Below are 16,575 nucleotides of genomic sequence, written 5' to 3'. Positions count from 1 at the left end.
AAAATGTTCCGGAACCTTTCTTTCTTAGGAAAAAAATGCACATTATTTTTGTTGCCATGCACTCATTACATGAATGAATGAGCAATATGGCAGATGCGCAGAAACGACATGTTCTTGGTTCGCGCATAACAGTCCTTGCTTTTTTTTTGTTCGGTTTTCTTTTTGATCATGAATCATGATTTAATCACGAATTATTACTATTTGCTAAAGCGCCTGAAGCGTAATGCATTGCTTGCTTTCACTAACTTGTTTCATATAATTATTAACAATAAAATACATTGTCCCGATTTAGTTTCGCACTTAACTTTGTATAAACTAACTAAAAATTTTCATTTAAAACAACTTTCTATCATTTCACTTGCAAAACCAAACATGGTAAATACAACATGAACTTTGATCCATTTTTGCATAAAAAATGGATCAAACTTTTATTAGCTTTTATCTAAAATTGAACTCATAATTTTTTTATTTTATTAATTTTTATTTCTTTACATAAAGTTATATCGCTAAATTCAGTAGATTCATATGGGGGGGGGGAAGCCAACCGAAATCTGGAATAACACGTAAACAATTACTTTTCTTGAAGACAATCACTTTTCTTAAAAAACTGTTTTTCGTTACTAAGATATGAACAAAAAAGAACATTGTCATTTCAGGAGTCAAGATTAGAAAGAAATTCTTCGGACCCACCGCCCTGCTACGAAGACGCTATTAAACAGAGGTAAGAGAATTATAAAAACTGCTCTACAAATTTTGAAACACATCAAGAACCTTTCACAAAAAAGACATTTGAACCATATAACAGTTGCCGTCCGGCCCTTGTAAATTCCTGTAAGCATTAAAGGTCTTGTGAGTATTCCAAGTTAAAATAGATCAATTAGAAAAGAATACTGAAAATGCATGATGAATAATACTCATTATTCAGCCATTTATTCATGACAGTTTTGTAATCGTTATTTCCGCGTTGGCCACGCCTTCTCGAACAACCTCCCCACAAAGATGTGATGGATTACTGAATGAAGACTCCATACTATGTGAAAAACCTGAATCTAACACTCATGTTGATCAGCATCTCTCTCTCTCTCTCTCTCTCTTGAAAAGGATGTTTACATTGGCTGTTTAAATGCAGCGAAAACCATGTGTAACCTGTTTGTCTAATACGCTCTTCAGTGATAAACGATTCTTAAAAGAGGCATTAGGTCATAGGTCATTTGAAGATAATATCACGTGTGTGTGTGTGTGTGTGCGCGCGCGAGCGAGAGAGAGAGAGAGATTGCTTAACCAGAAACTAAATCAAAAGTTCACCCAAAATTATAAGAAATAATAAAACCTTATAAAATATCAATAAACTTTCAAAGTCAAATTAGAGAATTTATCTGTGGAACCTCCTGAAAAGAAAAACTGCAGTTTGACTTAAAAAGTGGGAAATGCTTCTCACTCCGGACGGGAGAAGCTTTTTAGGATTTTACCTCTCCTCTCCCCTCCCTTCCCCTCTCCTACCCAACCTCTCCAAGGTAGCAAGTCTGAATGGGTTCACCCCCTCCCCCGATAACTCGGGTTTTTCATCCTACAAACCACAAAACCAACCACAGCGTAATACGCTTTCGCATCCATTGCCGTAAGTACCTCGGCACAAATTCAGAACAATCGAACCCATGCATAACTAAAACGTTACCTTCACCAGAAAAAAATCACACGAAAAATCATAGTTCTATTCCCTAAGCAAACAATTTAAATCAAAAGGGCTAATAAAATCTTTCACACGCTAAATTATGGAGATTAGAATTTTGCTCCACTCATACTTCAAGGCTGCAGCTAGCGCTCTGCTTGACCTAAGATGTCTTTTTCAGTCTCTCAACTATTGTTCCAAAACATCCCAAAGTTGCTGTTGTACTGATCGTGCCTTTGGACGCAGAAAATTGTTATGGTACAAATACGGTACCTCTCTGCAGGTAACTTCCACAATGCAGGCAAATTTTTCTTTCTGCATTCATGGTTTCATCGACGACAACAAAGTGGGCCAAGTCCGAGCAACGGTCTAAACTATCACACTACCACCATGGAACTACTGTTGGTGCATCACAATCTTGGGCATAAACCACACTAAAGTTCGTCCATCTGATGGCTGGAATATGTAACGGTTCCAGCCTTTGAACCAGCATAGGTAGTTACATGAATTACCGGGAGCCAGCTTCGACTAACGAGCAACTGCGCAACCATCGTAACTCATTCTGTGAAGTATTTTTCTGATAGTTGTCCGTCCTTCACTTATCCCAGGTCTAAAAAACGCCTCTAAATCAGCTCATTTGTAAGATTTCCTCTCACTATCTGTTTCAACTGTCGAATACCATGGGTTATTAAGCCTTCAGCCATCCACTGTTTCTAACAATTGAGTGGCATGCTTTATATATTCTACTTTTAACCGGTATTGCCATCTACTGCCATGCAACTCTGGAATTAACCAAGCCTTCTCGGGTTGAAGTGTCCCAGTACACTTACTCCTCTCTTGTACGCGTTGGAAGTACACTCCCAACGCGTACAAGTATACACAACAAAGTATAACATCCATACCGAAGTTATCCATTCACGTATAAGAGATCTATAATGTTCAACCAGTTTCTCAATGCTTACAAATATTCCACGTCTGAACCCACCTTACACTCAGAAATTGTTACATTAAGATAGGTTTTTAAATAGAGGCTATCCTCACTCCGTTATAAATCAAATCAGGTTACAGGCTAAAAATAAAACATTTAGATAACATTTGTACGTTGAACAATGGTACAGAAAACTGACTGTATTTTAGAAATACTGAATTCCCAGGCCCATGCAGAGACTCCATAATATATTAAAAAATCACACAATTCTTCCTTCTTGCTCGGCACAGGTAAGTGATCTTGTGTACAAGATTTCGTGTAGTCAGTGTGATTCATCGTACAAGGGTTCCACTCGTTGCACGTTAGAGTTACGTGTCAAGCAACATGATGCTTCTGTCCGCACTTCGCGCGCAAACGCGTCGGAACTGGCCCTTCATGCGATCAATGATGGTCACGTATTCCTATTCAATGAAGCGGCAATTTTAAATATACAACACAATTACATTAAATTACTGATCGCGGAAACGCTTGAAATGAAACTACACGAAAATTCTATCAATGTGCGACGGCCTTATCTAATTTCGGATTTTTGGTCTTTTTTACGCATGCGCCAATATAAATAATCTCTCTATATTTCAGATTCAAATGCACACACAAACACTTCGTGATATTCCCATTCTATGAACACGGCGATCAACCGAAAAGCGTGGTCTGCTTAAGGAAGGGAAATAGCTGTGCATTTCGTTTAATTTGAGTATTCATCCAAATCGTAACTTTTAATCCGTTTAATTTTAAATAGTTTTTAATCTTTTTAATTGTGATTTTAATAGTGTTTTTAACTAGTGATTTTAATTATTTATTATCGGAAACAGTTTTAACTATTTATTATGACACAATGTCTTCTCGCACTCATGGTCTTGCTGCGGTGGTTTGATGTGTTTCGGGAACGGTTGGGGCTCTCGGCTTTCGATTCCGTTGCGCATTGGATTTGGTCGTATCTCTATGAGTGTAGGAATTCATTAATTCGTTTTTTTCCAATTTTTTCATCTTATTTTATTCGTCACATATGAGAGAGAATTGACTGGAAGCATTCCACGAAAAAGATTGAGTTAATCTCTTACTTTTTAATATATTAAAATCGTGGAAGTTATTGAGCCCTGTAGCTCTGATTTTTTACAACAAAGTATATCATGTACAGAAACACAATCATACCTTCCAGAAAATATGAATTCCTTCATTGAGAAAACACTAATAAATTAACTAGTTAGTCATCAATGATTACTAATATTCTTTGTCAGGAGCTTAACAGAACTTATTTTGCTATTCTTTCTAGCCTTTCTACAACAGCCACCATGACATGCGATCGTCCATTGGTCCTACTAGCTGTCCCTTCACTTGAAGAATCTTCACTTTCTATCCACAACCAAAATGAACTTGCATCATCAAGAGCATACTCTGGCCATCCAGGCAATAGTGTTAGGCCAACAGGTAATAGTAGATCAAGATGCGTGTTGATGGAACAAGGACATGAAGAATCGGACAAATACAAAGAAAATCAATCAGAAGTGTGACATTGTGCTTGTCTATCGTATTTTTCTTTTTTGGTAAGCTGATTCAAAAGACCTTATAAAATAGGACTAATTGAGTGGCATGAGTGTCAAATTGAAAAAAAAGAAAAGTAAATTTATTTTTCTTAATTTATTAGACATTCTGTAGAAACTTTCAAAAACAACGTACTAACATTTACAAACATCTAAGATGGGCATTCACCCTCTTCTTGGAAAAACTGCCACCATCGATGGTTTTTGTTTTTTACCTGTCAAACAATAGAAAAAGAATGAAATTGTTTATAAAAATTTAGTTCCATAGTGTTTTTCTTGTTGCCGTAAAGGTATTCAAGTTTCAGCAGAGAATGTCGCACGCTATGATCTGTTATGCTAACTTCGGCGTCTAAAACTGACTGTATTTTTAGTTTTCGTTGTGCCACACTTACATCTACGATGTTCAACGAAGAGCTGAAAGATAACAGAACAAGGTCAACCAATTTGTCTTCTTGCAGAGAGAGAGAGTACGAATGCCTGTAGAAGAGCCAGTGTTGTCTCCCTGTATGTTATTAAAGTTTTTGTACCTTTCTTTCTTTCTTATTTGTAACGAATTATTTATTTTAGATGGCAATATCCTGATAAATTTATTTATTTTTTTACAGATAATGTACTTGACTCTTCGCAAACTCCGCGGTTTGTGAAAAGAATAAAACGTAAAGGTATAATTTTCGAGGTTAGTTTTTCAGAATTTAGCGCAATCAGTAACGAAATATCTACCTATTTGTACCAAAGTCAAGTAAATCAAAAATGTATGGAAAGTGAATACAACGAAATACACTATCTACCAAAAGATATGGGAGACCTCTCTGATTGTGTGTTACTACGAAATATGCAAATAATTTGGCCTATAAAGGCAATCAGCGGTTAGTTCGGAATTCATTTAAAGGGATACACCGAACGATACACGTATAGAAGAAGCCAATAGTTTCAAAAGGAAATGGCAATCATGTGGGAAAGATGTCTGTACATGCCCGAAAATGTCTGTAACTCACAGTAACAATAATAATAATAATAACAACTGTCTATCTCTTTCTCAATCCAGATTCATCCCAAACGTTCCAAAACCTCTAACTAGAGCATCTTCACTCATGACATCTGTGGTTACCTGAATCAAGCTGAAGTAGTCGAATCTCTCTTCGGAATACATACCAGAAATCTGGCAGAGCAAATTTTAATCTCTTTACTCGTAAACTGACTTCTGGAATCCCTTCTCCTTTCAGCTCGTCGGCTGAAATCTCACACTTTATATGTAATCTGTGTTTTTATTATCATCCACGGTACTAAACCTGTTCCATTCTCAATCAATTCGGATTTGCCCCAGGACTCCCCCTTCGGTCCTCTCTTTTCCACTTATGCTATAGACAACAACATCACTCAACTCTTTTCAGATCGAAGTCTAGCTCTTACCAATGGTCTGAAAATCTATCAAGTCATCACCTGTTAAAGTAACAGTACTTCACTACAGCACTGCTTCGATTGGGCTTCTACAATCTTCATTTCTGATAAATGCAAATGCTGCCAATCAGTATTATACCTACACAGAATTCCCCTAATGTGTACTAATTATTTTAACGATGGAAAAGCCATAAGGACCGTTTGGAAAGGAAGCGTTTCTTGAAAAGAATCGGTGCCCCTCTCCTCAATAATGAACGTCATATGAATAAAGGCACGTATATAACATTTTTCTTTCTTGTTACAAGATGCTATACTTCTTTGTTGACATTAACAGACTTAACCAAAAGGCTACCCTGTTTGAAACGAGTACAGATGAAGAGGAGAGCACAATTATTGGATTTTTGCATGCAAAAGAAACTAAGCCCATAGAAATTCATCAGCAACTGCAATCTGTATTATGATACTGATTTGCAGAGCAATGTCCACACACATGCTCCTTCTGATTAATTTATCTCCCTCCCCAAAGATATATGACTGCACTCGTGAGAAGAGTACAGTCATATATCTTTGGGGAGGGGAATGAATTGAGAAAAAGGGTGTTACAGAAGGAATATGCTCTTAATATAATTTAAAAGAAATGGCAATTAAGAAAAATACCAAATAATATAAATTTACAAAAATGCCAATTGATTCAAATTTAGCAGTGCACCCGACGGCACCAGGTCCAAATTATACATTAAATATCGCTACAAATGGAGACGAAACCAACCACAACAACGCGACCAATTATCGGATCATCAGGGTGAAACAAACAAAATAAAACAGACCAACAATTGTGCCCTAACTCATATGTACGAAGCGAAAGTCAAGTAACAGACTGTAGCTGGCTGAAATGATAGTTGAATTTTTCTCAACGGTTTCAGTAAAGAAAAAAAAACTATTTAATCAAAAGTTTAACACCTTTTCTTGTCATATAAAAATGTTTGTTTCGCGATAATAGACAAAAAAACACAGTGACTAGAGTAAACATATTCAAGATGAAGGCGAAATTCATCTCACAGTTGCATATGAAGAATTTTGGAGAACTTTATTGTTTAGGAAGATTTCTAGAAGATAAGATGGGATACATCCCATTCTGTCATCCCTGTTTCGAAAAAATCCTAACCTAAGGATCGCAAAATCACTCATTCATTTCTGTGGGTTGCTCACTCCTAAAGATTTTGATGATGCTATCTAGCCCAGGCTTGTTGATTACTGCTCCCCTCATAACCTTACCTTGACACTGTTATTCCAGGTCGCTCGACAAGCACTAACCACCGGAAACGATTCTGAAGATTCAGAATGCCATAAGCTGCAAAAGCTCCACTTGATAAAATCTTAGATGTCAAAGCAGCTTACGATAGCCTAAAGTAGCACTCCTGCATACCTTCAGCCCTATTTTGGGGTATCTAATGAGTTCTGTGGTTCCTACAGGAATTACTGTCTAACAGAAAATTGACTATAACACATAACTTGCAGCAAGAGTTGAATTTCTCTAGGGGTGTTTCGCAAGGTGGAGCTCTTTGCTGTGATTATAATCACCGTTCTCTCCACACCGGGTGGAAAACGCCTGGGTTCGAACCCCGTCAACGACAGGAGACCCTTTCGTGGGCTCTTTCAACGCCGTGGCTAAGTTCTCTTAGTTCTCGTGTCTTTGGTCTCGGGCAAGGATAGCAAAATCGGTCTGGGTGCGAGGTTGGCCTGTGCGGACGAGCTCCTTGAAGCTCGTGGAACAGAGAAGTTTTTCCTGATTTATTTTCTGGTTTATTAGTTTAAATTGTCATATTAACTTATTTTCTAGAGTAGCTTTATATTCCTAGTTACGATACTTAGTTTAAAGTTTAACTTAGACAGAGATTTTGTAGGTATTACTTAGTATCGGTAATGGTATCAAATCCACTTGTTACAAATTGAACGAGAGGTCTTTTTTTTAAACCAAATTTAGTCGATTTATTAACCAATTGTTATATCAAATTATCTTCTATAAGTAGATTATAGACCTAGTCAGGATCCTTAGTTTATTCTAAATTGAGATAGCGAGATTTGGAAGCTAATCAATACTTACGAGTCCGTAGAAGTACCGTTCGAGAATTCCCGCCATTTTTACACGATAGCATAAGCTTAGTGTAGTATAGTGCATAATATAATATTGTCAATTAATCAGTAAATCTATTAATCTTGATAAACTTTATTGTCAATTAAATTGTATTTTTAACTCTATATATATATAACGACTTAATCGTAACAAATAATTAATACATAACTATAGTGGTACACGTGATAAGGAAGTTGTATAAAGGGAACTCATAGAAAACACTAGATACCGAAAAAAAAATATATATAACATAACTGTTTTGGGATATAACTTAAGGATTTAATTTTTGTTTTGAAATTTTATTGAATTAAATCGGAATCATGACTCTGACCAGAGCAGCAAAGCAAAAGGCTCAAGCTAATGGGAGTGCTGTGGTTCAGGGGAGAACTGAGGGGGGCAGTTGCCCTCTGAATCACAGTCTTTTAAAATGCACTGATTGCTTGATGTTTGCGGAGCAGTCGGGTACGGGACATGATACTGCCAAGGGGGATAGTGCAAGGAAATCAGGCGACAACTCAGCGTTGTTATGGGCCTTTATGAGAGCTTGAAGGACAGGGTGGATGCCCTCGATTTTGCATCTACATTCACGCATGAGGAGTTATTCAGGAAGGAGAATGATGTAGGTAAAGTAAACATTGGCAGTGAGCTGGATGATTTTGTAATAACTGAGAGGAAAGTGGAGGAGAGATTGTTGAGGATAAACATAAAAAAGGCACCTGGGGTGGATGGGATCTATCCAGTTATATTAAAGGAGGCAGCAAAGGAAGTAAGCAAACCCCTAGCCATAATTATGAGAGCTTCTTTGGACTCAGGGGAGGCACCCATAGACTGGAGATGTGCAAATGTAACCCCAATTCACAAAGGAGGATCAAAGGCTGACACAAGTAATTATAGACCTGTTAGTTTAACTTCTGTTCCAGGTAAATTAATGGAGGCACTGGTTAAAGAAGCACTGCAGGATCATCTAGACAAGAATTCAGTTATAGCTCAGACGCAGCATGGTTTTGTTAAGGGCAGGTCTTGCCTGACCAATTTGATTGGATACTATGATGTAGTCACAAAAGAACTGGATGCAGGGAATAACTCTGATATTATATATTTGGATCTTAGAAAGGCTTTTGATACTGTTGCACATGGAAGACTGCTGCACAAATTGGAGCAGTGTGGCATTGGAGGCAAATTGCTGCTATGGATAAGGGGATGGTTGAGTGGCAGAAGACAGAGAGTGGTAATCAATGGACACTGCTCAACGTGGACTAATGTTATTAGTGGAGTTCCTCAGGGTTCAGTGTTGGGTCCGTTGTTGTTTTCGGTGTTTATGAATGATATTTTTAATGTCCAAGTTTGCAGATGATACAAAGGTTGCCAGGGTTGTTAAGGACACTACTGATGCTATGCTGCTGCAACAGGATCTGGAAAGGTTGAACAGATGGGCTGAGAGGTGGCAAATGAAGTTTAACATTGACAAATGTAAAGTACTACATATGGGAAACAGTAACCCTAGAGCAACGTATCAACTCTGCGGTACTACACTGACAGTGGTGGAGAATGAAAAGGACCTGGGGGTAATTGTGCAGGCAGATATGAAGTTCTCTGAGCAGTGCAGACGAGCTGCAAGAGTAGCTCATGGTGTCTTGTCAATGATATACAGGAATTTTTCTAGCAGGGATAAGGAGGTGATTATTCCCTTGTATAAGGCAATGGTTAGGCCACATCTTGAGTACTGTATACAGGTCTGGAGGCCTCATTTCAAGAAGGATGTAGAGCTGCTGGAACGGGTACAGAGAAGGGCAACAAGATTAGTGAATGGAACAAAGGGTTGCTCTTACGAAGAAAGGCTTAAGTTTTGCAAATTACAGAGTCTGGAGACTAGGCACCGGCGAGGTGATCTGATAGAGGTGTATAAGGCTTTGAATGGTTTGAGCATGCTCAATGCCAATTGGATTCTTCATCTTGCTCAGAATAATCACCTCAGAGGGCATAAATTCAAATTGAGGAAGGACGGATGTCGGATAGATGTGCGGAAATTTGCCTTTGGCCAGCGGGTGGTTGGTTGGTGGAACCGACTTCCATCACTTGTTGTTGAAGTTGATAGCCTAAACAAATTTAAAGTTCAACTGGACAGTTATTTCGAACGAACGGAGGGGTGAAATGGGAGTGGTGTGTGTTTTTTTTTTTTTTTTTTTTTTTTTTGGCTGATGCTGAATAAGCTTGCTTTCTTGCATCATATGCCTCTACTAATGCTAATGCTAAATTCCCCCTAGTGGGAACTCAAATTTTTCGTCCAGCAAAACGACCAGAGAACACATCCAATTATGTACATAATACATACTTGTATGGGCAGATGAGGTTGTTCAAGGGTGGCCCTAATATAACAGGTTTCCTACCCCCGTTGAGAAGCCTAACGAGTCTAGACCGGATGTTTCCCAGCAATACTCTTTAAATCTGTAATGCACTAAACATTTATGTAGAGAGAAGTTTTCTGCGAAGTCTTATCTGCACAGAGACACTATGTGGACATGACTTATTCAAATAAAATCCTAATGGAGACCTACTCCAATTTAGAACGTCTATTGAGCCGTGCCACCTCATGCCCCATTTCCGTTGAAATTACATCAAATTCATATATTTTATATTTTTATGTGTTGCCTGATTCCTGCAAGCAATTCAGCAACAGTGTGCATAGAATCATATGCAATACTTTTACTGCGCAACCATGCCACAATTTCTGCTATGGATAACTTGCGTTATTCATGAAAATAGAACAGCCTTCTTCCAAACCTCTCAGACACCCCACAAACCATTCTTTAAAGCCGGTACTATTCATCCCACTATGATACTTTAACTGGAACACTAACTTTGATTATCTGCCATGCGCTAAACCTGCATGGCAGATAATCAAACGCGATTCCTTTTCAATCGGAACTTAAATACCACCAGTGAATGTGAAATTCTACCATACATACATATTTTCTCGAACGATTTTTATTGGTCCACGTCTCATCCAAATAAATTAATGGTCGAATTAGTCCAAATACGAAGGAGTATCAAAATGTTCGTACCCCGACCTAAATAAAACATCAGTAGGAAGGTGCTGTCGTTTTTAATATAAGCTGTCTACATATTCAATAACTAACATGTGAAATTTCATTCCTGTAGGTGATCGTACTCCAGTAGTGGAGCCAGGAATCTGAGGAATGACGCTATGGTTGACAAAGTGGAGTATCGAGCAGTGATCAAGTTCCTGCATTTGCAGGGCAAGCTCAGGAAATTGACGAAACAATGAAAGCTGTGTATTGGCAGAATTATCCATCCTAAGACACTGTAAAAAAGTGGAAACTGGAGTTCCAGTGCGATCGTACAAATGTCTTTGACGAGCCAAGAGAAGGAAGGCCATCGACATCCACAGACAGTGAAGGCAACTATATCATACCTTTCAATTAAAATCTGCCTGTCAGACAGTTGCAAAGGTTGAGCAGCTGGTAACAGACGTGTGGCAATTAATTTCATCGCAAATGCAGTGGTATGGGTCTGCCCACAGCATTTTACATGACCCAAAAAAAGCCAAACTATTATACTTAGGCCACCCGAATAATTAAATTTATCTGCCGTGCTGTGTCTTATGTCTGTTAATTGCGTGTGTTGTATGGTCGATTTGTCTGTTTGCTGGACGAAAAACCTTGCCATCTACGCCTGACTAACTCAGCCAAGGAGTGAAAAAAGCCCATTAAAGTTCCTCGCGTCATCGACGGGATTCGAATCCGGGCCTTTTCCGCCCGGTGTGGGGAGGACGGTGACAATATCACTGTGCTACCGCGCAGACCACCTGCACATGTCTAAGGTCTCTGCACGATGGGTTCTGAGACTGCTGACGCCTTTGCAGAAGCAATGTCGAATGCAATGTTTTCGCCAACAGTTGGATATGTCTAATGCGGATGTTGAGAAATTTTCTCAACATTCTTCTGACCTAGCACCGCTAGACTTCTTGTTTCGAGAAATGAAGAAACCATTGCGTTGACGCCGCTTTAATTCGTCTGAGAAAGTCATCAATTAATGAAGTGGAATCGTGGTTAGTTTCAAGCAAAAAGTGCGGACTTCTATGATCAAGGCATTAAACAACTGATCCATAGATTGGAGAAATATGTTACTATACATGGAGGGTACATAGAAAACGGTTAAAAATTCCTGTGAAATTTCACCTTTCTGGGGCTATTATTTCTAGGTAAGGGTACGAACGTTTTGATACCCCCTCGTACATTATTGGTCAAATTTTACCCAAAAACGCTGGCGGCAACTATATCATACCTTTCCATTAAAATCTGCCCGTCAGATTTTAATGATTTTTGATAGAACATATATATTTTTTTCTTTATTCAGATCAACCGGAGCAAGCGCTCTCTTACCAAAGAGCTGCAACAAAACAAATTATAAAAATATTATAATTATATTATAATTTTTTTAATAATTTATAATTAATTTATAATGTAATTTATAATTATAATTATAAATTACAAATTATAATTACAAAATATAAGCATATATCGATAAGCATATTTCTTCAATACATTGGACTTGAGCTGAGTGCCGAAAAATCTGCCCAGATGACGTTTACAAAGAGGAGAAGAATAAATCCAATGCACATCTCTATAAATGGACATCAAATTAAACTTGTCAACTCTCACAAGGACCTAGGTTTGGTCTGGGATTCGAACGTATCTTTTCTAGAGCACTTCAAAGAAGAAAGAAACAAATTCTTCGCAGCCCTTTGGTCTGCTCGACAGGGACTGGTTGGTTACGGCAATAAGAAGCTAATAACTAGGTTTGTCCGAATTTGTGTGGTACCGGTGGCACTCTATGCATCGGAAATCTGGTCCTCTGCCCCTCCAACCTACCTGCGACAGTTCTTGGGGATTGAGCATTAGCTTCTCCGATCACTCAATAGGACTTCAGGACACCCCTTGCTATCTCTAGGGGTGTACTACATTCGCTGCGGAAGGTAATGATCCCTTGGAAGTAAATCATCACCACTCGCAACATAATTACCCTCTCCAAACTCATTTTGGGTTCGCTGGCCTTATCTTCATGACCACGAAGAACAGCAGAATAATTAACTGGCAAACATCTTTGATCAGACCTGTCCTCAACTAAATCTGCTCGCTCAGCACATGTTCCCAGCAAACACCATTGGACTCCTCAACGACCTAAATATCAACCCTGAGACGATTTGCGTCGACAAAGCCTACAGATCAAAAGTTTTAGCTGATACCTACACAGTCCTGCAATTTTAGATCTTTTATGTCACCATCGCTTTACGTGGCTATTGTGTTGAAGGATGATATGAGCTCCTTCTTCTGTTCCTGACAGCCTGCAGCATCTTGCCGGCATCCCCACACTCCTCTTGGACAGAGGCTGAATGTATTTAGAGTATCATGTCGGACCTAATCTGTCTTAACTTCTGTAATTAATTACTGACTTGATCTCTGTATATTTCATTTTACCCAATATTGATATTGTATTCATTTTTATAATTCTGTTTACCCTCCTAGCATTTGATTGCTGTCAAGGGGTGGATGTAACTTTTCTTTACCTGATTAAATAAATAAATACATTTATCATTTCCATTAACTTGTGCGTGTAGAATATAAACCGTGATACAAAAATTCTTAACTGTTCTAAACTGAACAACGAATGATTTCTTTTTGAAAATCCAATTCTGAAACCAATTTTTGTGTAAGAAAGAGCTGTCATGGAGGTCTTCTATTGTTTTTGCATTAGCTTCGGCACAAATCCTTTAAATGAAAGGATCTCTGCTGAAGATATGGTTCGATTAGAAACTGCCCTAATGTCATCACAAGTTTCAAATCCTTTCAGAAATTTTAAAATCATTTAGACCCAGTTATTTTAATATGCCTACAAAACTCGTTTTCGAGCAGGAGAAATTTTCAACCAATCGTTAAATATAAACTCCCTTCTTCGACTTTGAAATGAATACAAAAATACAGATACAGAGCGAAATGTAAAATCTAGAAAATTATACAAGTGGCCATCAATGACATCTGTACAATCACATCTGCATAATCGTACCGGAAATATACGGGTCTACAGCACAATTTATACTTTGATAAAGAGAACTTTTTTTTTTTTTTGATTACTTCTTTCTTTATTAACAAAAACAACAAGCGGCCTCTAGCCAGAAACTGGAAAATCCATAGATACCGCAATGATACAATATATAATGATACATACAATGATATATACATATAATCGTGTTAATTACAATGTTATAAGTGTAATGAACATGTAACATGTTCACACAGCAAATCACATCACGCAACTAATCAGAAGTATAAATTGTGGCACAGGAATCACAAGACAGCAGTCTTTTTCTGTCCTAGGAAGAACGAAACCCGTACCCACTGGAGGTAGTGCTATACCAGTGGGTGTTAGCTAATCCGGTATCCACAGCAGCCCAAACTGGGGTGCCAGCTTAAAAAAAAAGTAGATGGCACGCGATATCAGTTTTAAGAAATATCGATAGACATTGCAGGTGTTGGGTTGGTTCCTAGTTGTTGATATGATGATAAACTTGAGAAGAGTTGTTTTCTTTTGGTGAAAACAGCAGTGCAGAATTCTTGCAGAGCTGAGAACGACTGAGAATTTTCAATCAGCGCCACTTCATTTCCTTCAGAGAAGTTGCTGACAGCAGCTTGTAGTGTACATCTGTCATCGTGGTACAAGCTGCAGCGATTCAGAATGTGCGTCCAGGTTTCCTCAGCACCACATAAGCAGAGATGGGTGTCAGATAAGCCAAATTGAAATAGTTTGGAGTTGGTGGAGCCGTGCCCAGTAAGTATATATATACGATGTTATTAAGCTGGGAGAAAACCATTGGCGGACGTTCTTGTTGAGAGGGAAGGTAACTGCAGGAACAAAAGAGCGGGTGACTTGACCAGTAGTATTGGAATCCCATCGTGATTGCCATACACTAAGTTCATTCCAGATTCTCCGTTTCTCGTATTTGATGTTAGCAGTTAAGTTGCATGAGATGCCGAGAATCTCGCCGGGAACTCCGTGCTTTAGACGATAGCATAGTCCTTTGAAGATGATATGCAGGTCTAGTGGTAAGACTCCAGCAAGGACCTGCAGAACAGCAGAGGACACTGTCCTGCAGGCCTGGAGCATGTTAAGCAGCATAATCCGTTGAATGGAGATGAGCTTGGAACGGAGTTTAACATTAACAGCTCTATGAAACCAGACTCCCGAAGCATATGTTGTTATTGGTACGAATACTGCTCTATAATATAGTAAGGGAGTCTTCCTATTTAGTCCCCAGTCCAATTTGGAAATTCGGATAATTTCTGCAGTAAACTTCTTAATCTTCGAGGCGAGGTGATTAATATGAGAGGAGAAGGTTAACCTGTCATCTAAAAATACGCCAAGATGTTTTAATTCAGGAACAAAAGGGATTTGCTTTCCGTCTATCTTTATATTTGGAGGTCTTCTGTAATCTAACTTGCCCTTAAAAACCATCAATTTTGTTTTTGTGGCAGATATTCGCAGTTTATGTATACTTGACCACTTGATTAGCTCAGAAAGAGTTATATTTGCTGATTGTTCTAGTTGAAGACGCGATCGACCTGGAATTAGAAGAACCAAATCATCGGCGTAGGCGAAGGTAGAGATATTGTCAGGTTTTCGTGTGAGCCAGCTGTCCAAAACTGTATTCCAGAAGAGGGGTCCCAGAACTGATCCCTGGGGGCATCCTCTTGAGATTTGAGGGAGACTGCTGTTTCGAGATTACTTGGATGAGTCTATTTTGGAAGTAGCTTCTAATAACTTGGAACAGGCAAATTACAGTGTCTGGAGACTAGGCACCAGCGAGGTGATCTGATAGAGGTGTATAAAGCCTTGAATGGTTTAAGCATGCTCAATGCTGATGGGATTCTTCCTCGCGGAAATTTGCCTTTAGCCAGCGGGTGGTTGGTTGGTTGGTGGAACACACTTGCATCCCTTGTGGTGGAGCTTGATAGCCTAAATAAGTTTAAGGCTCAGCTGGACAGGTATTTTGAACGAACAGAGGGGTGAAGTGGAAGTGGGTTTTTTTTTTTTTTGGCTGATGCTGCATAAGCTTGCTTTCTTGCATCAAATGCCTCTACTAATGTTAATGCTAATGCTAACAGTTGCTGAGAGCGCTCTTCCACCAGAGGGAATCGAAAGCTCCCTCGAAGTCAACGAATGTGGCCATTTCATATTTAGCTCTCGAAGCTGATATGTGGTTAACTAAAGAGACCAAGGCGTCTTCACAGGATTTTCCCTTCTTGAAGCCAAATTAGAATAGAGACATTAAGTTTTCACCTTCAATTAAATCTGCTAATCTGGGTGCTAACTATCTTTCAAATAGTTTGCCAAGGTTTGCCAAAAGAGAGATGGGTCTGTATGCTTCAGGATCAGATTTATTTTTGTCCGGCTTGTGAATAATTTTGATCAAAGCCACCTTCCAGAGGTTAGGAAACATCCCCTCAGTAAGACATAGAAGTATTTCTGGAAAGATTTCGGCAGATTTGATAATTACAGAATTTTCCACAAGATCTAAACCTGACATTTGTGGATATTTATTTTGCTTAGGGCCAGCTTTAGCTCGGGAAGAGTGAAGAGATCCGTTTCATATGAGGAGTGGTAGGTTGAGTTGCTTTTCCTGATAGATATTTGTTCTGGAGTTTCTGTGGTGAGATCGTCCAGGAGAGGCAAGCGATCCAAGATGGCGTTAACTGGGTCATTCCTGTGTCGTTGTTCCCTTCAGTGTTGTACACGTCATGAGAGTGATACTTTTTTTGCTAATTTTATA

This window comes from Mastigoproctus giganteus, chromosome 14 (genome assembly GCF_048544385.1).
Source record: "Mastigoproctus giganteus isolate SK-2022 chromosome 14, ASM4854438v1, whole genome shotgun sequence".
Classification (NCBI taxonomy): Eukaryota; Metazoa; Arthropoda; class Arachnida; order Uropygi; family Thelyphonidae; genus Mastigoproctus; species Mastigoproctus giganteus.
Note: the sequence above shows the minus strand (reverse complement) of the source record.